Source organism: Stegostoma tigrinum, chromosome 5, assembly GCF_030684315.1.
Source record: "Stegostoma tigrinum isolate sSteTig4 chromosome 5, sSteTig4.hap1, whole genome shotgun sequence".
NCBI classification, from domain to species: Eukaryota; Metazoa; Chordata; class Chondrichthyes; order Orectolobiformes; family Stegostomatidae; genus Stegostoma; species Stegostoma tigrinum.
Window position 1 is genome coordinate 111518347 of NC_081358.1, and position 23530 is coordinate 111541876.

The 23530-nt window shown below is 45.6% G+C and overlaps 1 protein-coding gene and 1 long non-coding RNA gene across 4 annotated transcripts in view; one reads left to right on the top strand and one right to left on the bottom strand.

The window, feature by feature from the left end:
* dennd3a (DENN/MADD domain containing 3a) overlaps positions 1–8679 on the bottom strand; it is an 89605-nt gene extending 80926 nt beyond the window's left edge. The window contains exons 1-2 of one of the 2 annotated variants that reach the window (XM_059646195.1): positions 8371–8679; positions 7405–8277 (exon numbers count right to left, since the gene is read on the bottom strand). The gene's annotated coding sequence lies outside the window, so the exon portion shown is untranslated. The remainder of the gene's footprint in view (positions 1–7404; positions 8278–8370) is intronic. The other variant, XM_059646196.1, reaches the window with a different exon arrangement.
* A 20-nt stretch (positions 8680–8699) lies between these two features.
* LOC132209594 (uncharacterized) lies at positions 8700–22297 on the top strand. Of its 2 annotated transcripts, none has more exons than XR_009445788.1 (3): positions 8700–8847; positions 19698–19824; positions 21778–22297. It is a non-coding gene; the product is annotated as an uncharacterized LOC132209594 (long non-coding RNA). The 2 variants fall into 2 exon arrangements; XR_009445789.1 differs by having other exon boundaries at positions 8702–8822.
* The last annotated feature ends 1233 nt before the right edge of the window (positions 22298–23530 follow it).

Here is a 23530-nt window from a genome sequence, read left to right on the forward strand (position 1 = left end):
TGCATGTGCTTTAATTTTACATGCTATTCTCTTATATGGGACTTCAATGAACAGTCCAGATAAACCACATCCACTGGTTCCCCTTTATCAACTCACTTCTTTCATCCTCAAAAATTCTAGTAGAGTTGTCAAGCAAGGATTTCCTCAAACGCCCCTACACCATTATAACCCATATTGACTCTGTCATACCTTGTCACAGTTCTCCAACCATAACCTTTTGTCATAAACTTTAGCATTTCACCCACTACCAATATCAGGCTAGAAATCTATAATTCCCTGTTTTTCTCTCTACATCCCTTTTCAAATAGTGCAGTTGCATTAGCCACCCTCCAATCCAAAGGAACAGTTCCAGAGTCTATAGAACCTTAAAAGATGGCCACTGATTCATTCATTATTTCTAGGGCCACTTCCTTAAGTACTCTGGTATGTTGATTATCGGGCCCTCGGGATTTATTTACTCTTAATCCTACCAATTTCCCTATCACATTTCCCAAATTCACCAGTTGCTTTCTAACCAGACCATGTGACCCCAATGACATTGGGATCTTATTTATGTCCTCCTTTATGAAAACAGAATCATAAATTTAATTAGTCTGCCATCTCTTTTTTTCTCCATTATAAATTCTACTGTTTTTGATGATATGGAACATACATGTGTCTTTACAATCTTTTTCTCTTCACAATCCTATATAGATGCTTTTACAATTAATTTGTATGTTACAAGCTTGCTCTTGCACTTTACTTTCCCTCTCTTATTCAATATTTACATTAAGATAGCAGCAGGGTAAGCTCTGTTCGCCAGTTTCTCTTTCTTTCTTTGTTCTTTTTTTCCCCCTCTCCCTCTTAATAATTCTATCCCCCTCTACCCCTTTTAACTACATACCTAAAGAATAGGGAAGGAGCTGGGTCGTGACTGGGAATTACGTGGCAGGAGCTAAATGCACCTGCTGTGTCCTGCAGTGACAGCGGATTGAGCCTGGGCTGGAACAATGGCAGCAGATCAAGAGTGGGCTGGCAAGAGCAGGCTGTGAGGCAACCCAGAGCAGAATTCTGGCAGGGGCATGGTGAGGGCTGGAAAGCCTGGAGCAGGACTGTGGCAGTGGAATGGAAAGTTAGAATCTCTTAAGTTATCTTCTTTTTCCCTTTATTTTATTCTAATTTAATGTGAATGGCGTCATGTATGTACTGCGAAGGTAGCCACTTTTCCATGTATTTTCACATAGAATAGATATGATAATAAATAATTGATTCAATGATTATCATTTAGCCCTCCTTTGCTGAAATCTAAACTACTCCCAATCTTCAAGTCTGTGCTTTTTTTGTCCAATTTGTGTGCGCTTCCTTGGATCTAATACTATCCCCAATTCCCTCGTTAGCTGTGGTCAGACCACCTTTTCTGTTTTATTTCGTACACCTGTTGCAATCCCTTTATGCGCTCTTTAAACGTTTGCAACTGTCTATCCACCATCATCCCTTTAAATATTGTTCCCCAATTAACGATAGCCAGCTCACGCCTCAAACCATTGTAGTTTCCTTCATTTAGATTCAGGACCCTAGTCTCAGAGCAAACTCCACCTTAAATCACAAATTTTATCATAGTCTGTTTGCTTTTCCCCCTAAGGGGTTTTGCACAAATTTTGCACAGCTAGATTGCTAATTATTTTTGTCTCATTACGCTATACCTAGTTGAGGATGGCCTGTTCTCCAGTTAGTTTTTTGATGCAGAAAACCATCCCATACACCCTTGAGCAATTCGTCCGCGACAGTATTGTAACTCATTTGATTTGCCCAATCTAATTGTTGGTTAAAGTCGCTCACCTTTACTGTCTTTTTTTTGTTAGATTGAAGAAACAATTGAAATACCATTACCGTTCTAAGAAAAGGTCACTGGACCTGAAACATTAACTGATTTTTTTCCTTCACAAATGCTGCCAGACTTGCTGAGCTTCCAGAAATTTCTGTTTTTGTATCATTACTGGGTGTATTCTTGAGGTTATTGATTATTGGGGAAAGCATGAAACAGCAAGTTTATCACAGAAAACAATACGAGGTTCAAAGTCAGTTCAACCCATTTATGCCAACTAAGTTTCCCAAACTAAACTAGTCCCATTTGCCTGCATTTGGCCCACAATCCTCTAACCTCTTTCTATTCATGTACCTGCCCAAATGTCTTTTAAATGTTGTAATTGTACCTACATCTACCACTTCCTCGGGTAATTCATTGCATATACAAAGCAGCCTCTGTATGAAAAAAGTTGCCCCTCAGCTTCCTTTTAAATCATTCTCTTTTCTGCTTAAAAATTACGCCCTCTAGTTTTAACTCCCCAACCCTAGGGAAAAAAACCTTTGCTATTCACCTTATCTATGTCCCTCACAATTTTACAAAACTCTATTAAGGTCAGCTCCAAACCTCCTAAGCTCCACAGTAAGAAGTCACAGTATATCCAGCCTCTCTTTATAACTCAGACATTCCAGTCGTGGTAATCTTTTCTGCATCCTCTCCAACTTATTAACATCCTTCCTATAGCAGGGTGACTAGGACTGTATACTGTACTCCAAAAGTAACCTCACCAATGTCCAACTTGAGTTATTGCAATACAGACTGGGTAATAAAGTGTAGCTGAGAGGAACTACAATTTCTGACTTAGACTAAGGAGACCTTTATTGAAAGTACATTTCTGCCCAACAAAGAAGTTAGCTTTGGTAGTTTGGTGTTGGGAAAAAGTAGGTCAAATAGAGAAACCTTCAGTATGGGAACATCCAAGTAACAGTAATCAAAGTATCATAAATTTTAGATTAGGAAAATGCCAATGAAAGATTAAAAAGGGAAAAATTTAGGTTAAGAACATAGAGGGCAGGTATAAACTAGAATCAAAGATTTGACTTGTAAAACATATATTGGATAACGCTTTTCAAAAGAGTTATATTTCAGGTGCAGTCTGTGTATATTCCCACAAGAAGAAAAAGGCAAGGGAACTAAAACAAGAGCTCAATGAAAAACAAAAGAGATAAAGTGTAAAACAAAATTGAGGAAGGGTGCTTATGACAGATGTCAGACTCTTAATACTAGTTGATACAGGAATCACAAATCTGAAACGGCAATTCAACTTCTTCTTTACTGAAGTTAAGTAATTCCAGCATTTTCAATTTTTATTTCGGTTCCAGTATTCTCAATGTTGTGCTCTGCTGCCATAGGCTGGACCTTGACAAAGAGTAGGTACAGAAAAGACCAGTTATACTTAAAGTTACTCTGGTTCAGATTTGGCGCTAAGAGAAACAAGGGTGGAAAAGTGCAGAGATATAATCGGTAATCTTTCAATCTTTGGATCAAAGGTGATGCCAGAGGACAGGGACAAATGATGCAGCAGCTAGAGCAGCTAGATGCAACAATGCAACCCGCGAGTTCCAAAGAATCCATAGAATCCCTACAGTGTAGAAACAGGCCTTTCAGCCCAAAAAGTCCACACCGTCCCTCAGAGCATCCCAGACAGATACATTCCCCAAACCCACCTAATCTACACATTTCTGAACACTATGGTCAATTTAGCATGGCCAATCCACGTAGCCTGCACATCTTTGGACTGTGGGAGAAAACCAGAGCACCTGGAGGAAAGCCACCCAGACACGAGGAGAACGTGCACACTTCACACAGACAGTTACTCAAGGGGGAAATTGAACCCAGGCCCCTGGCGCTGTGAAGCAGCAGTGCTAACCACTGAGCCACCGTGCCACGCTCAACTAGAATGTCAGGAGTCCTAACTTTGAAGTATATCACTGATCTTTTGCTGTCAATGGGTCAACATGCTGTAACTCACATTCTAACTACGTAGTGACTATTTACATAAATACCAAGGGCTACAGTAGTACAAGGTGGCAGCTCAACACTACTCTTTGAATGGCAATAAGGTTGTGCAATAAATGCTGATCTAGTTAGCAATACCCAAGACTAAAATAAAGATGAATTGCTAATGTTACATTCTTGGTTTAACGAGAGATATAAACGTAAACCTAGCAACTACTCACTAGTCAACCTAACCTCTGTGGTGGGGAAGCTTTTAGATACAATAATCTGAACAAAATCATTGCATGGAAAGATGCAGAATAATTAAGGAAAGCCAGCTTAAATATGTGAAAAGTAAAATTAAATTTTACTATTGAAAAACTGAAATCCAAACTCTGCTTTTCTCTTTCCACAGCCGCTGCCAGATCAGCTGTTTTTCAGCATTTCTGTTTATATTCACAGTTATTCCTAGTGTAGTACGGCACAGAAACAGATCCTTTGTCCAATCAGACCATGCCGAACATAATCCCAAACTAAACTAGTCCCACCTGCCTGCTCCTGGCCCATATCCTTTCAAAACTTTTCTATACTTGTACTTATCCAAATGTCTTTTAAAGGTTGTAGGGATGCCCACATCCAGCACTTCCTCAGTAATTTCATTCCACACGTGAACCAGTCTCTGTGTAAAGAATTGGCTTCTTATGTCTTTTTGAAATCTCTCCCCTCTCACCTTAACAATATGCCCCCTAGTTCTGAACTCCCCATACTTGGGAAAAGACAATGACCATTCGTGGTCTCCATTCCCTTCAAGATTTTATAAACTTCTATAAAGTCACCTTTCAACCTTGTGTGCTCTTGTTAAAAAAGTTCTGACTAACTTGATTTTTTTGAGACAATAACAAAAATCAGATGAAGGAAGTGGTATACTAAAATTTCTAAAACGAGTTAACAAGAACTGGATGAAGGAAGTGCTGTACAAAAACTTCTAAAAGGCATTTACTAAAATGTCACAAAATAAACAAGTCAGCAAAGTCAAATATAAAAAAGACAGCAATTGAAAAGCTGACTAAATGACATGAAACAGTCATGATGAATGCCCTTCTCCAAAGTGGATATGGTGGGCTTCACATGCATCAGTACACAGATGACAGTTTTTCCTGATGTTTAATACGGATTTGAATTCTGGTTTACAAGGCATAATTTCAACACTTCAGATAACACAAACTTGGAAATATTTTGGACAGGGAGAAGGATTATTGACTTTCAAAAGATATAAGCAGCTAATAGTATGGGCAAGCACATGGCAGACAAAATTTCTCATAAATGTAAAGTCATTAATTTTGGTACAAAAACAGACGGAAAGAGCAAGAGAAACTAAAGAACACATTAAAGTGACATAGAACAGAAACACCCAAGTGTGTATGTTCAGAGAGCACTGATGTTGGCAGGAAAAATCTAAAAATTGATTAAAAGACATTCAAGATGATTGGTTTTCTAAAAATAGGTACAAATTCCAAAATTTCAAATTACAAGTTTTGATGATCCTTTATAAAACAGAGTAAGGCAAGCTGGATTGTTCTTGCAGAAACTAGCACAGACAACAGTTCAAATGGCCTCCTTTTTGTACTATAATGTACCATGATTCAATTATGTAAAACTACCGTACAGATTGCCATTACAAAAACACCGCCCAATAAGCAGTGTGTGGAACTGGATGAACACGGCAGGCCAAGCAGCATCTTAGGAGCACAAAAGCTGATGTTTCGGGCCTGGACTCTTCATCAGAAAAGGGGGATGGGTCGAGGGTTCTGAAATAAATAAGGAGAGAGGGTGAGGTGGATCGAAGATGTATAGAGGAGAAGATAGATGGAAAGGAGACAGAGAAGTTAAAGGGGCGGGGATGGAACCTGTAGAGATGAGTATAGGTGGGGAGGTAGGGAGGGGATAGGTCAATCTGGGGAGGACGGACAGGCCAAGGGGGCGGGATGAGGTTGGTAGGTAGGAAATGGAGGTGCCGCCTGAGGTGGTGGGAGGAGGGGATAGGTGAGAGGAAGAACAGGTTAGGGAGGTGGGGATGAGCTGGGCTGTTTTTGGGATGCAATGAGGGGATGGAAAATTTTGAAGCTTGTGGAATTCACATTGATACCATTGGGCTGCAGGGTTCCCAAGTGGAATATGAGTTGCTGTTCCTGCAATCTGGGAGCAGATGAGGAGTTTGGGATGCAGTGGGTGGGGGGGGGAGAAGAGATTTTGAAGCTTGTGAACTCAGCATCTGCTCCCACGATGAGGCATTCCACTCCTGCACATCCCAGATGTCCTCATTCTTCAAGGACCGCAACACCCCCCCCCCCCCACCCCCACAGTGGTCGAGAACACCCTCAAACGTGTGTCCCACATTTCCCACAACTCATCCCCCATACCCAGTCCCCACAATAACCGCCAAAAGAGAATCCCCCTCGTCCTCACATACCACCCCACCAACCTCCGGATACAACGCATCATCCTCCAACACTTCCGCCATCTGCAATCCGACCCCACCGCCAAAGACATTTTTCCATCCCCACCCTTGTCTGCTTTCCGGAAAGTCCACTCTCTCCGGGACTCCCTTGTCCACTCCACACTCCCCTCAAACCCCACCACACCCGGCAGTTTCCCCTGCAACCACAGGAAGTGAAACACTTGCCCCACACCACCTCCCTCACCCACATCCCAGGCCCCAAGATATCTCCCACATCAAGCAGATGTTCACCTTTACATCTGCCAATGTGGTATACTGCATCCACTGTACCCCTTGTGGCTTCCTCTACATCAGGGAAACCAAGCGGAGGCTTGGGGACCGCTTTGCAGAACACCTACACTCGGTTGGCAATAAACAACTGCACCTCCCAGTCGCGAACCATTTCAACTCTCCCTCACATTCCGTAAACGACATGTCCATCCTGAGCCTCCTGCAGTGTCACAACGATGTCACCCAAAGATTGCAGGAACAGCAACTCATATTCCGCTTGGGAACCCTGCAGCCCAATGGTATCAATGTGGATTTCACAAGCTTCAAAATCTCCCCTCCTCCCAATGCATCCCAAAACCAGCCCAGCTCATTCCCGCCTCCCTAACCTGTTCTTCCTCTCACCAATCCCCTCCTTCCACCTCAAGCCGCATCTCAATTTCCTACCTACTAACCTCATCCCGCCCCCTTGACCTGTCCATCCTCCCCAGACTGACCTATCCCCTCCCTACCTCCCCACCTATACTCACACCTCTACAGGCTCCATCCCCACCCCTCTAACTTGTCTGTCTCCTCTCCACCTATCTTCTCCTCTATCCATCTTCAGTCTGCCTCCCCCTCGCTCCCTATTTATTTCAGAACCCTCTCCCCATCACCCTTTTCTGATGAAGGGTTCAGGCCCGAAATGTCAGCTTTTGTGCTCCTAAGATGTTGCTTAGCCTGCTGTGTTCATCCAGCTCCACACTTGGTTATCTCAGATTCTCCAGCATCTGCAGTTCCCATTATCTCTGACCCAATAAGTAGAGCTTGACTTACTTAATTATTTCATGGATCTGTATTGTGTCCTATTGGCATAACTTTTGAATCATTAACACAGAATATCCTGACAGTTACATACCCCAGTATTATCAGAACCAAACGACCAGCAGACGAGTAGGATTCCAAGCATCCTAGCAAAGGATATGAAAGCCTGAAACATTGCTTTCCTCGCTTGAGAAACATTAGCTGATGTCAAAAGAAAAAAGTGGTGACATCAGCTTAACGATTACTGAACACTGTGGTTTTACGAAAGGTGACAACACCGAACACGATGACATACAACAAAAACAAAGCTGCTGGAAAAGCCCAGCCGGTCTGGCAGCGTCTGTGAAGGGTAAAACAGAGTTAATGTTTCGTGTCCAGTGATTTTTCCTCAGAACCTACAACAATGTTTGATGAACAACGTTTCCAAAAGACCTAAGGCAGAATCTCACCCAGGTTGGTAAAAACCGCAAGAACTGCGGACGCTGAACATCAGAAACGAAAATTAAAATTGCTGGAAAAGCTCAGAACTCAGTTCTGAGGAAGGGTCCCTGGACCCACAACATTGACTCTGATCTTTCTTCACAGAAGCTGCTGAGCTTTCCTGTTTTGTTTTTGTCAGATTGGTTTCTTCAGCCATAGGCACCACATCCATAATCGACCATCCATAATCGTTCGAAAGAAAGTTATTGAAGAAAGCTGACGACCAAGAATATCATTTGAAATCATGTCAACAATGCTGCAAGACAGGAGAATTAATTTCCTCCTTCAAGTTTAAACACACACACACATATCCTTGCATCTTGCACGGATTATCGAGGTGCCGACAACTTTTGATATCTTTTGAAAAATATCGATAACTTTAAATTCATTCATTTGCCGTAAATAAACGTTGGATCAACTTCCAGAGAAGGACTGGCGATGGAGGAAATGCGGTTTCTGTTTGGTGCGAGGGATCCAAGTTCGCAAACTGTGCAGCACAGATAAACAAAAAAATATAGCGTGAGGGTAAGTTTGAAGCGCGTGGAAGCACACGGCGAATGAAAGCGAACTAAGTACTTACAAAAGATGTCTAATGGGGATTGTGAATAGCCATGATACAGGAGCCGCAGTCGACGTAACATCAACAAAATTGCAAAAGTCCAATTGTTCAAGTGCACCGACGCGGGTCAAACATTAAAATAGCTTTCATCCATCAGCAGCTGGCAGCATTCCCCGACTATCAAACCGAAACCAAGTGATCATTGCTTCGCAGGTTTACTTCAAGCAAGAAATACCTCACATTCCCAACACCGGCCTTCGTTTCACAACTGGAAAGATCAGCGACAACACTTCGCCGCGTCCAAAGCGGACTGCGGCTCTTCCTGCTGCGCTTGCCCGGCGGCTCCGGCTTCCGCGCATGCCCGATTGGCCCTGGCCGCTCGGATTTAAAATCCGTGTTCCAACGGGCGGCGGAGCGGCAAAAGAGGGTATGCTTCTACGGGGGTCGCGTCGTCAAGGAGTGCGCGTTTAAAGGTGATGGAAAAACTCGGGAAGCTAGGTCAGCCAACGATTGCACTTCATTCTTGAATGGCCACACTACATATCGTTTTAGAGATAGTAGGAACTGCCGATGCTGGAGAATCTGGGATAACAAGGTGTAGATAATAAAATGTGAGGCTGGATGAACACAGCAGGCCAAGCAGCATCTCAGGAGCACAAAAGCTGACGTTTCGGGCCTAGACCCTCCATCAGAGAGGGAGATGGGGAGAGGGTTCTGGAATAAATAGGGAGAGAGGCGGAGGCGGACCGAAGATGGAGAGAAAAGAAGATAGGTGGAGAGGAGAGTATAGGTGGGGAGGTAGGGAGGGGATAGGTCAGTCCAGGGAAGACGGACAGGTCAAGTAGGTGGGATGAGGTTAGTAGGTAGGAGATGGAGGTGTGGCTTGGGGTGGGAGGAAGGGATGGGTGAGAGGAAGAACTGGTTAGGGAGGCAGAGACAGGTTGGACTGGTTTTGGGATGCAGCGGGTGGAGGGGAAGAGCTGGGCTGGTTGTGTGGTGCAGTGGGGGGAGGGGACGAACTGGGCTGGTTTTGGGATGCGGTGGGGGAAGGGGAGATTTTGAAACTGGTGAAGTCCACATTGATACCATTAGGCTGCAGGGTTCCCAGGCGGAATATGAGTTGCTGTTCCTGCAACCTTCGGGTGGCATCATTGTGGCACTGCAGGAGGCCCATGATGGACATGTCATCTAAAGAATGGGAGGGGGAGTGGAAATGGTTTGCGACTGGGAAGTGCAGTTGTTTGTTGCGAACTGAGCGGAGGTGTTCTGCAAAGCGGTCCCCAAGCCTCCGCTTGGTTTCCCCAATGTAGAGGAAGCCGCACCGGGTACAGTGGATGCAGTATACCACATTGGCAGATGTGCAGGTGAACCTCTGCTTAATGTGGAATGTCATCTTGGGGCCTGGGATGGGGGTGAGGGAGGAGGTGTGGGGGCAAGTGTAGCATTTCCTGCGGTTGCAGGGGAAGGTGCCGGGTGTGGTGGGGTTGGAGGGCAGTGTGGAGCGAACAAGGGAGTCACGGAGAGAGTGGTCTCTCCGGAAAGCAGACAGGGGTGGGGATGGAAAAATGTCTTGGGTGGTGGGCTCAGATTGTAGATGACGGAAGCGTCGGAGGATGACACGTTGTATCCGGACGTTGGTGGGGTGGTGTGTGAGAACGAGGGGGATTCTCCTTGGGCAGTTGTGGCGGGGGCGGGGTGCGAGGGATGTGTTGCGGGAAATATGGGAGACGCGGTCAAGGGCGTTATCGACCACTGTCGGGGGAAAGTTGCGGTCCTTGAAGAACTTGGACATCTGGGATGTGCGGGATTGGAATGTCTTATCATGGGAGCAGATGCGGCAGAGGCGGAGGAATTGGGAGTAGGGGATGGAATTTTTGCAGGAGGGTGGGTGGGAGGAGGTGTATTCTAGGTAGCTGTGGGAGTCGGTCGGCTTGAAATGGACATCAGTTACAAGCTGGTTGCCTGAGATGGAGACTGAGAGGTCCAGGAAGGTGAGGGATGTGCTGGAGATGGCCCAGGTGAACTGAAGGTTGGGGTGGAAGGTGTTGGTGAAGTGGATGAACTGTTCGAGCTCCTCTGGGGAGCAAGAGGCGGCGCCGATACAGTCATCAATGTACCGGAGGAAGAGGTGGGGTTTGGGGCCTGTGTAGGTGCGGAAGAGGGACTGTTCCACGTAACCTACAAAGAGGCAGGCATAGTCCCCCAGCCCCGCATGGCCCGTTTCTATCTCCTTCCCGAAATCCACAAACCTGCCTGCCCTGGTCGACCCATCGTCTCAGCCTGCTCCTGCCCCACCGAACTCATCTCCACCTGTCTGGACTCCATTTTCTCCCCTTTGGTCCAGGAACTCCCTACCTACGTCCGTGACACCACCCACGCCCTCCACCTCCTCCAGGACTTCCAATTCCCTGGCCCCCAACACCTCATCTTCACCATGGACGTCCAGTCCCTATACACCTGCATTCCGCATGCAGATGGCCTCAAGGCCCTCCGCTTCTTCCTGTCCTGCAGGCCCGACCAGTCCCCCTCCACCGACACCCTCATCTGCCTCGCCGAACTCGTCCTCACCCTCAACAACTTCTCTTTTGACTCCTCCCACTTCCTACAGACTAAGGGGGTGGCCATGGGCACCCGCATGGGCCCCAGCTATGCCTGCCTCTTTGTAGGTTACGTGGAACAGTCCCTCTTCCGCACCTACACAGGCCCCAAACCCCACCTCTTCCTCCGGTACATTGATGACTGTATCAGCGCCGCCTCTTGCTCCCCAGAGGAGCTCGAACATTTTTCCATCCCCACCCCTGTCTGCTTTCCGGAGAGACCACTCTCTCCGTGACTCCCTTGTTCGCTCCACACTGCCCTCCAACCCCACCACACCCGGCACCTTCCCCTGCAACCGCAGGAAATGCTACACTTGCCCCCACACCTCCTCCCTCACCCCTATCCCAGGCCCCAAGGTGACATTCCACATTAAGCAGAGGTTCACCTGCACATCTGCCAATGTGGTATACTGCATCCACTGTACCCGGTGTGGCTTCCTCTACATTGGGGAAACCAAGCGGAGGCTTGAGGACCGCTTTGCAGAACACCTCCGCTCAGTTCGCAACAAACAACTGCACCTCCCAGTCGCAAACCATTTCCACTCCCCCTCCCATTCTTTAGATGACATGTCCATCATGGGCCTCCTGCAGTGCCACAATGATGCCACCCGAAGGTTGCAGGAACAGCAACTCATATTCCGCCTGGGAACCCTGCAGCCTAATGGTATCAATGTGGACTTCACCAGTTTCAAAATCTCCCCTTCCCCCACCGCATCCCAAAACTAGCCCAGTTCGTCCCCTCCCCCCACTGCATCCCAAAACCAGTCCAACCTGTCTCTGCCTCCCTAACCTGTTCTTCCTCTCACCCATCCCTTCCTCCCACCCCAAGCCGCACCCCCATCTACCTACTAACCTCATCCCACCTCCTTGATCTGTCCGTCTTCCCTGGACTGACCTATCCCCTCCCTACCTCCCCACGTATACTCTCCTCTCCACCTATCTTCTTTTCTCTCCATCTTCGGTCCGCCTCCCCCTCTCTCCCTATTTATTCCAGAACCCTCACCCCATCCCCCTCTCTGATGAAGGGTCTAGGCCCGAAACGTCAGCTTTTGTGCTCCTGAGATGCTGCTTGGCCTGCTGTGTTTGTCCAGCCTCACATTTTATTATCTTGGATTCTCCAGCATCTGCAGTTCCCATTATCTCATTAAGGTGCAGAGCTGGATGAACACAGCAGGCCAAGCAGCATCAAAGGAGCAGGGTGGCTGATATTTAGGGCCGAGACCCTTCTTCAGAAATGGGGGAGGAGAAGAGGGTTCTGAAATAAATAGCGAGAGAGTGGGAGGAGGATAGAAGATGGATAGAGGAGAAGATAGGCTGAGACGAGGCAGATAGGTCAAAGAGGTGGGGATGGAGCCAGTAGAGGTGAGCGTAGGTGGGGAGGTAGGGAGGAGATAGGTCCATCTGGGGAGGATGGACAGGTCAAGGGGTTGGGATGAGTTTAGTAGGAGATGGGGTGGGGCTTGAGGTGGTAGGAGGGGACAGGTGAGAGGAAGAACAGGTTAGGGAGGTGGTGATGAGCTGGGCTAGTTTTGGGATGAGGTAGAGGGAGGGGAGATTTTGAAGCTTGTGAAGTCTGCAACTTGCCCCCCACTCAGTGGTCAAGAATGTGCTCAACCGTGTCTCCTGCATTTCCCGCAACTCATCCCTCACATCCCATCCCCCCAATAAAAACCAAAAGAGAATCCCCCTCGTCCTCACGTACCACCCCACCAACCTCCGGATCCAACGCATCATCCTTTGACACTTCCGCCATCTGCAATCTGACCCCACCACCAAAGACATTTTTCCCTCCCCACCCTTATCTGACTTCTGGAGGGACCACTCTCTCTGTCACTCCCTTGTCTGCTCCACAGTCTCCTTCAGCCCCACCACACCCAGTACTTTTCACTGCAACCGTGGGAGATGCTACACCTGCCCCCACACCTCCTCCCTCGCTCCCATACCAGGCCCCAAGAAGACTTTCCACATCGAGCAGATGTTCACCTGTACATCTGCTAATGTGGTATACTGCATCCGCTGTTCCCGTTGTGGCCTCCTCTACATCGGGGAAACCAAGCAGAGACTTGGGGACTGCTTTCCGGAACACCTGCTCGGTTCGCAATAAACAACTGCACCTCCTAGTCACGAACCATTTCAACTCCCTGTCCCATTCTTCAGACGACATGCCCATCCTGGGCCTCCTGCAGTGCCACAACGATGCTACCCAAAGATTGCAGGAACAGCAACTCATATTCCACTTGGGAACCCTGCAGCGCAATGTTATCAATGTGGACTTCACAAGCTTCAAAATCTCCCCTCCCTGTACCGTGTCCCAAAACCAGCCCAGCTTGTCCCTGCTTCCCTAACCTGTCCTTCCTCCCACCTATCCCCTCCTCCCACCTCAAGCCACACCCCCATTTCCTACCTACTAACCTCATCCCATCCCCTTGACCTGTACATCCTCCCTGGACTGACCTATCTTCTCCCTACCTCCCCACCTACACTCACCTTTACTGGCTCCATCTCCACCTCTTTGACTGTTCTGTCTCCTCTCCACCTATCGTCTCCTCTATCCATCTTCTGTCCGCATTCCCCTCTCTCCCTATTTATTTTAGAACCCCCTTCCCCTCCCCCATTTCTAAAAAGCGTCTCGGCCCGAAACATCAGCTTTCCTGCTCCTATCATGCTGCTTGGCCTGCTGTGTTCATCCAGCTCTACACCTTGTTATCGCACACTCCATATCGACCTAGTTGCTGTTAGGGAGAGAGTTGCTCGCCCAGTGCTGTATTTGGATGCAGATGTTTCGTCACCCTGCTAGGTCATGCCGTAAGTGCGCCTCTGATGAAGCATTGTGTTCTGTCCCACTTGTTATTTATATGCCTCGGATCGCTGGAGTGGTTGGCATTGGGTCTGACTCAGTGTGTTTTTTGGTGGAGTTCCAGTTGGAATGCCAGGCCGCCAGGCATTCCCTGGCATGTTTCTGCTTAGCTAGTGCTATTATGGATGTGTTGGCCCAGTCAAATTTGTGTCCTTCTTTGCATATATTGAGACCAGCGAGAATTGGTCGCGTCTCTTGGCAGCTGGTTGGTGTTCGTGTATCCTTATCAGTTTTCTTCTGGTTTGGCTAATGTAAGGCCATTCACAGTCCTTGCATGGTATTTTGTAAATTATGTTTGTTTTGTTGGTTGTGGGATCGTTAACATTTGTCAGTAGCTATTGCAGGGTGCTTGTTGGTTTGTGGGCCAACCTGACATTTAGGAGTCTGAGTAGTCTTGCAGTCATCTCTGATGTATGGTAGATTAGATTAGAATCCCTACAGTATGGAAATAGGCCCTTCGGCCCAACAAGTCCACACCGCCCTTTGGAGCATCCCACCAGACCCATCCCCCAATAACCCATATACCCCTGAACACTACAGACAATTTAGCATGGCCAATCCACCTAGCCCGCACATCTTTGGACTGTGGGAGGAAACCGGAGCACCCAGAGGAAACCCACACGCAGACATGGGGAGAACGTGCAAACTCCGCACAGACGGTTGCCCGAGGCTGGAATGGAACCCGGGTCCCTGGCGCTGTGAGGCTCCAGTGCTAACCACTGTGCCACCGTGCCGTGACTAGTATCTCTGGCTGTGCTATGTCTTGGGCTCTATCTCAGAGGTAATGGTGGGTTGTGCTTTTTGGGTATCCATTCCTTCTAAAAACTCTGTATAAGTGCTCCTGTTCTGCTTTGCTTTTGTTAGAGAGCTGGATTAAAACAACTCTGAAGAAATTACACAACTCAGGAGATATCAGCAAGTCAGACGACCAAAAAATGAATATAGAGGAATCCAACACACCCTGCCACCCTACTTCTATGAACTCTCTAAGGTAACAAGCCAGGGGTCCCCCTCAGACTGATTGTCTCATTATCAGGCACGGCAACATATAGACTGGCCAAAGAACTACAGTGGAAACTGAAATGCTTAGTTGACAACACTACCCACCCCATCCACTCCTCCCAAGAGTTCCGCACAGCATCAAAGACACCAGAATAGAAAAGGACGAAATAATGATATCCTTCAACATAACAATACCATTTACATCCATAAACATTGACCTAGCCAAAGAGACAATTGCCACACATCTGGACAAATCAGAAAGGCAGGCACTAACAGCATTGACAAGGACAGCACCCTGAAACTGCTGGATCTGTGCCTCATGACCCATTTCACCTTCAACAACCATAGATTCAAACTAATCAATGGTATACCAACAAGATCCCCAATATCAGGACTGATTACAGAAACAGTAATGCAAAGGTTAGAACAGACAGTGCTCCCCACTATACAAACCAAACTCTGGGCCTGCTATGTAGATGATACCTTTATGATTATCAAACACACAAGACTAAAAGAAACCCAATGACACACAAACAGCATCTTCACTGGAATAAAATTCACCAAAGAAGAGAACAATAACCAGCTAGCCTTCTTCAACGTAAAGTAGAATGTAATAACAACGGGAACTCCAGACTAGTGAATACAGAAAGACCACACATATGAACCAGATACTATTTATACCAACAGCCGGAGCTGCATTAGGACATTATTCAAAGGGCTACAACACACTGCAGCAATCCGGAGTTGTACAAAGCAGCACAGGAGCACTTATACAGAGCTTTTTAAAAGGAATGGATACCCAAAACACACAATTCGCCATTACCTCTGGCTCAGACCACATCAAGAAGACACAACCTGGCCAGACATACTAGTCACTCTACCATATATCAAAGATGACCACAAGAGTATTCAGACCCCTAGGTATCAAGGTGGCCCACAAACCAACAACTACTATGCGAAAGCTACTGACTAACATAAAGTATCCCAAACCCACAACTATTAAAACTAACGTAATATGTAAAATACCATGCAAGGACTGTGAGAAACATTGCATAGGCCATACCAGAAGAAAACTAACAATAAGGATACACAAACACCAACTAGCCACCAAGAGACACGACTAGTTCTCACTGGTCTCAATACACACGGACAAAGAAGAACACCAATTCAACTGGGAAAACATATCCATAAATAGCAGCACCCAAACAGAGACATGCCAGCAAATTCCTGGAGGCCTGGCATTCCAACTGGAACTCCATAAACCAACACGTCAATTTGGACCCGATATACAAATCACTGAAGAACAAGACCAGAAGTGATACCAACCTCCAGCAAGCCAAGGCATATAAATCATGAGCGGGACAGAATGCCAACGCTTCACCAGAGGTGCACTAACGATGTAATCAAGCAGGGTGACAAAACATCTGTAATCAAACATACCAGCGCAGCGAACAAGTCTACAATCTCATCTCACAACCTGAGCTACAAATCTTTTCAAACAGCTTGAGAGTTCCAGGATTTTGCCCAGTTGTACTGAATGAATGGCTGTTTATTTCCAAGTCAGGCTGGTGAATGGCATGGAGGGGTGCATGTAGATGATGGTGTTCCCATGTATCTTCTACTCTCTTCTATATATTCTCATCATCCTTTTAAATGGTAGTGGTCTAGAGTCGAAAGATGGTATCTGAGAAGCCTTTGTGAATTGCTGCAGTGCATCTTGTAAATGGTACACAGTGCCTATGACTGCAGGTCGGGTGGTGGAGGGAGTGGATGTTTGTTAATGTGATGGCAATCAAATGAGCTACTTTAGGACAAACCAGGACTGATGGTGTCAAGCTTTTTGAGTGTTGTTGGAACTGCAATCATCTAGGCAAGTGGAAAGTATTCCAGCATACTCCTGACTTGTGCCTTTCAGATTGGACATGCTTTGGGGAGTTTCTGGTTGGTGTCCAATTGACTTGCTAATGCGTGAACATCACATGCTCAGTCTCAGATCGGCTAGATGGGCCCAATTTATGATTTTATTCTTAAAGGTGTAATAATCTTATTGATATCACTTTCAATTATCTTCTGACCACGATAAATATCAGTTATTTATGGGAATATCCTTTTTCATTTCCCTGTTAATTTACTAAGTTTATAGATTTTAACATTTTGAAAAACATTTGGATAGGTACATGAATAGGATCCACTTCACTAACACCTTTCACCCCAACCTTAAGTTCACCTGGACCATCTCTGATACCCCTCTCTCCTTCCTGGACCTCTGTGTTTTCATCTCTGGCAACCACCTAGAAACCGATATCCATTTCAAGCCTACTGACTCCCACAGCTATCTAGAATATACCTCCTCTCACCCACCTTCCTGCAAAAATGCCATCACCTATTCCCAATTCCTTCGCCTCCACCGCATCTGCTCCTGAGATGAGGCATTCCACTCCCGATCATCCCAAATGCCCTCGTTTTTCAAGGACAACAACTTCCGCTCTACAGTCATCAAAAACGCCCTTGACCGTGCCTATCGCATGTCCCGCAACTCATCCCTCACACCCCTCCCCGTAACAACAACCAAAACAGACACCCCTTGTCCTCACGTACCACCCCACCAACCTCCAGATCCAACACATCATCCTCCATCACTTCCGCCATCTGCAATCTGACCTCACTACCAAAGACATTTTTCCCTTCCCACCCTTATATGCCTTCCGGAGGGACCACTCTCTCTGTGACTGTCTTGTCTGCTCCGCACTCCCCACCAGCCCCACTACCCCGGCACTTCTCCCTGCAACTGCAGGAAGTGCTAACCTCCCCCCTCACCCCCATCCCAGGCCCCAAGAAGACCTTCCACATCAAGCAGATGTTCACCTGCACATCTGCTAATGTGGTATACTGTATCCTCTGTTCCCAATGTGGCCTCCCCTACATCGGTGAAACCAAGCGGAGGCTTGGAGTCCGCTTTATGGAACGTCTACGCTTGGTTCGTAACAAATGACTGCACCTCCCAGATGCATACCATTTCAACTCCCCCTCCCACTCCTTGGACAACATGTCCATCCTGGGCCTCCTCCAGTGCCACAACAATGTCACCCGAAGGTTGCAGGAACAGCACCTCATATTTCGCTTGGGAACCCTGCAGCCCAATGGTATCAATGTAGACTTCACAAGCTTCAAAATCTCTCCTCCCTGACCGCAACCTACAATCAGCTCAGCTCATCCACGCCTCCCTAACCTGTCTGTCCTTCCTCCCATCTATCCACTCCTCCCACCTCAATCCCCACCCTCACCTCCTACCTACCGGCCTTATCCTGCCTCCTTGACCTGCCCATCCTCCCTGGGCTGACCTATTCCCACCCTAACTCCCCACCAGCAGTCACCTTTACTGGTTCCACCCCCGCCTCTTTGACGTGCCTGTCTCCTCTCCACCTATCTGCGCCTTTATCCATTTTCCATCTGCCTCCCCCTCTCTCTATTTATTTCAGAATCTCCATTTCTGAAGCAGGGTCCAGACCCGAAACGTCAGCTTTCCTGCTCCTCTGATGCTGCTTGGCCTGCTGTGTTCATCCAGCTCTACACCTTGTTGTTTAAGATTTAGAAGGATACGGGCACAAATGGAGGCAAATGGGACGAGTTTTGCTTGGGAAACTTTGAGGTGGACCGAAGGTGTTTCTATGCAGTATGACTCCAATTCTATCTTCACATAATGAGGCACCACCAATGTCTGTCTACATATTTAGTAACACATCTAATGTTTAATATCATCCTAATAATTGCACCTCACTGGGGTAGCACATTGAAGATCGAGGCCGACTCTTCCTAGATTCATTACAAAAGTTAAAGGTTTTTTAAAAATGCATAGAATTCCTCAATTTTACCTGTCTTTTGTGTCATAAGTTGTAATTCTTGCTAACTACAGATAAATAATTAAGAAACATCAACATCTAACTTTACTCATTAAAACTCTAAACTCCCCCCCCCCCCACCCCAACGATACTCCCATTAATTCCCTGACTACATGCTCCAGACAACACAGACTGGAAAGGAAAAATGGGTGTTATGGGCATAGGAAGGTACAGCCAGGACATTGTGCTGGCAGTTTTGTTGCCCCTGTTCACAGGATTTGATGAGATAGTTCCTGAACTAATCTTCCTCCTCCAGATGCTTTCGGTTATTTGCCAGAGGTACAAAGTGACTGGTTCACAGGTATAAAGGTTTCTGATTTATTAATTAAAATTCACTAGTTACAGCAACTTCTGAAGGAAAAGTAAACTGGCTTTCATCAGGCTTTCTTCCAAGAGTGGTTTTTATTTCAAGAATAGAGACTGTTCCCGAGCTTTCAGAGATTTGATGGCTACTCCCTATCTTGTTCACAACCCCAAACTTTTCAGTTATCTGGGAGCCAATTATAGCTATTGACAGGCAGAGAAGACCTTTGTCGTCAATAACGGGTCACTGTTCTTGACAGCAGTCAGCTCCTTGTTGCCAAATCTCGATTTGTGCACACCCTTTGGTACCAACTCATCGGCAAGCCATCCACCACTGTGAGAATCAGCAATGAAAATCAGGTTACTTGATTTCAGAAAGTGCAGCAATCCCTTGACAACCTTTGGTTTTTAAAATAGTTGCTTTCCTGTTTCAACCCGCAATCAAAATCAATAAAAATCAAACAGACTTTACAACAGACTGACAGGGGATATAACATTTTTCACTACATTTTGGTATTCTGTCCATTAAAAAGCGCTGGAATGTTTGCAAGACTTGTAGGAGTCAATCTTCTTTTAAAGAACATATCTCTGTACTGAGTTCCTCCACATTACGAATACATTGAATAGAATTTCAAAACACGTGATGAAATTGAAGCACAGAAGAAAATATGATTTTCTATTTTAAATAAGGAACCTGATGTCTGCAGAGGTTCGTGCTGATTTTCAACACGCGGCATTCCTGACCCACACAAGGCCAGATGAAAACAGCACAGATTTGGGAATATGAAAGAAAAGAGGATCTCCCCTCAAAAATAGTGTGAGCATTTGTGTGCTAAAATGTGCCTCTGTACCAAAGTGCTAATCTGCTCAAAACAAAGTTTTAAATTTTAATGAGTAGAGAGTAAAGAATTACTTCCGTTATAAATAATATATGTTGGTAAGCAAGTAACGAATGAAAAATATGTTTTTATTGTTGTCTATTTATATTTGAGACATTAAGCTAGTTAAGACTAAGATAAAGAGGAATTCCTTCACTTGGAGCTGGGGTGGGTTCAGTCTTTAGAATTCTGTCTCCCAGAGGACTGTGGAATCATTGAGCATAGAGCCACACAGCACTGAAACAGACCCTTCTGTCCAACCAGTCCATGCCTACCATAATCCCAAACTAAACTGGTTCCACCTGCCTGCATTTGACCCATTTCCTTCCAAAAATTTCTTATTAATGTACTTAGCTAAATGTCTTTTAAATATTATAACTGTATCCACATGCGCCACTTCCTCTGAAAATTCATTCACCATGAACCACTCTCTGTGTAAAAAAGAAAATGCCCCACGTCTTTGTTAAATCTTTCTCCTCTCACCTTGAAAAATATGTTCCCTAGTCTCGAAATCACCTACCCTATTGAAAAGACATCTGCCATTCACCTTATTTATATCTCTCACGATTTTATAAACCTCTATAAGGTCACCCCTCGACCTCTTAGGGCCCAGTGAAAGACGTCTGAAGCTATCCATCCTGTCATTATAACTCAAACCCTCCAGTCCCAGCAACATCCTGGTAAACCTTTCCTGAAACCTCTTCGATTTAATAATACCCTTCTGGGTAACCAGAAATGAACACAGTATTCTAGAAGAGATCTCACCAGCATGTTATACAACCTCAATATGACATCCCAATTCCTATACTGAATTGTCTGAGCTATGAAGACAACTGTGCTAAATGACTTCTGAACCACCCTATCTATATGTGACATAAACTTCACAGAATTATCGACCTGAACACTAGGTCTCTCTGTTATACAACACTACCCAAAGCCCTGCTTTTCATTGTATAAGTCCTGCCCTTTTTTGTTTCACGAAATTGCAATACATCACGTTTATTTAAATTAAACTCCATCTTCCACTCTTTAGCTCATTGACCCAATTGACAAGATTTCTTTGTAATCTTAGATACCCTTCTTCACTGTCCTCTATACCACCAATTCTGATGTCATCCACAAACTTGCTAACCATACCTTCTATATTCTGATCTGAATTATTTATATAAAATGACAAGCAAAAGTGGACCCAGCATTAATGCCGGTGGAACACCGGTGGTCACAGGTGCGAGTGCTAATGATGAAGGGTCTAGGCCCAAAACGTCAGCTTTTATGCTCCTGAGATGCTGCTGGGCCTGCTGTGTTCATCCAGCCTCACATTTTATTATCTGTGGTCACAGGTGCCCTGTTTGAAATATAACCCTCCACCATCGCTGTCTGTCTCCTACCAAATTTGTATCCAAGTGGCAAGCTCATCCTGAATCCCATGTGACATATCTTTACTAATTAGTCTACCATGCATTGTCAAAGGCTTTACTAAAGTCCAAGTAAACCATGTCTATCGATTTGCCTTTATCAATCTCCTTGGTTACTTCCTGAAACACCTCAATCAAGTTTGTGAGACGCAATTTTCCTCACACAAAATCATTACTGACTATCAGTAATCATTCCTTGTCAGTCCATTCATATAAATCTTGTCTTTTCAGAATCACCTCCAATAACCTATCCACCACTAATGTCAGATTCACAGGCCTGTAGTCCCCAAGCTTCTCCTTATATTGATCTTAACCAAAGGCACAACATTAGCTACTGTTGAGTCAACTAGCACCTCACTTAGTAGTTTTAGATGATACAAACATTTCTGCAAGAGACCCTGTCATTTTGTCATTTCTCTTTTTTTTGGTCTTTTTTTTCCCTCGGGTGGTGTTTCTTTTCTTTACACCTGGCCACAGTGTGGACTCAGTGAGACGTCCTCCCAGACCAGCCTGTGGTAGTCTGTCAGAAGCACATGGCAATCTTTCAGCCTTGCTTGGCAGTTTCTCAGCCTGGCATGACAGTATTTCAGCATGCGAGTGGGTCCTGTCTTGGCATGTTCTGGAGACAACATGAGGAGATTGGGAAGGCGGCAGCTTCAGGAGTGGAAGAAGTGATGGCATTACGGCCAAACATGGGAAGAGCGAACGGTGAGGGTTGTCCCCTGGTATCTGTGGCATCGGCGTCAAGAATAGGCAGCTGAAATCTCCACAAGAGTGAGCTAAGCGGAGGACTCAACAAAGACTGTTGAACTTTGAACTTTATTTCTTTATTTTTTGATGTATTCTACGAAGGTGATGCTTAAATTTTTAACTTTGTTTCTTTTAGTACTTTGTACCTCAGCTTTTTTTGTACCTAGCTACCTTTGTACCTAAGATGGTGCCATGTGTGGTGACATTATGCATGTTGCATTGCAGTCTGAGACTTTTGTACTTGAGTACATGTGACAATAAAATCTAAATCTAAAAAACAAATTTCCTTCTTAATTTCCGCGACATCCTGAGGTACACTAGATCAGGTCCCAGAGGTTTATCCACCTGTACATTTTCTAAGATCTCCAGCACTTCCACTTCTGTAATGTGAACTTTTTTCTAAACATCAGTGTTTATTTCCCTGAGTTCTCTAGCCTCTATTTCTTTCTCAGCAGCATGTTCAAGGCTGAAGTTAGTCAATTTTGTGGAAACTGGAGAGGCTGAGATTTTTTTGACTAGTGTGTAGGAGGTTGAGGGGTGACCTTGTAGAGGTTTATGAAATTATGAGGGTCATAGATAAGGTGACTAGCAAATATTTTCCCTAGGGTAGGGAGATCCAAACTAGAGGGCATATTTTTAAGATGAGAGGAGAAAGATTTAGAAAGGACATGAGGGGCAACATATTATCACAGAGATTGGTCATTTTGTGGAACGAACTGTCAGAGTAACTGGTGGATGCAGATACAGTTACAATGTTTAAAAGACATTTGGATAAGTACATAAGGATTTGGAGGGATACGGGTCAATGCAGGTAGCTGGGATGAGGTTAGTTTGAGAACCTGGTCAGTGTGGACTAGTTGGACCGAAGGGTCTATTTCCATGATGTATGACTTGAATGTATCATCAATGACCACAGGTGAGGTGCCGGAAGACTTGAGGTTGTCGAACTATTTAAGAAAGGTGGAAAGGAAAAGCTGGAAAACTATAGACCAGGTGAGCCTGACAACAGTGGTGGGCAAGTTATTGGAAGAAATCCTCAGTAAGGTGTTCAGCAAGGTTCTTCATGGTAGACTGGATAGCAAATTTAGATCAGGTGTACCCCATCACCAGAAGATAGAACAATACAGCGCAGAACAGGCCCTTCAGCCCTCAATGTTGCACTGACCTGTGAACTAATCTAAGCCCCTCCTCCTACACTATCCCATCATTATCCATATGCTTATCCAAGGACTGTTTAAATGCCCCTAATGTGGCTGAGTTAATGACATTGGCAGGCAGGGCATTCCACACCCTTACCACACTCTGAGTAAAGAACCTGCCTCTGACACTTGTCTTAAATCTATCACCTCTCAATTTGTAGCTATGCCCTCTTGTCCAAGCTGAAGTCATCATCCTCGGAAAAAGATTCTCACTGTCCACCCTATATAATCCTCTGATCGTCTTGTACTTCTCTATTAAATCACCTCTTAGCCTCCTTCTC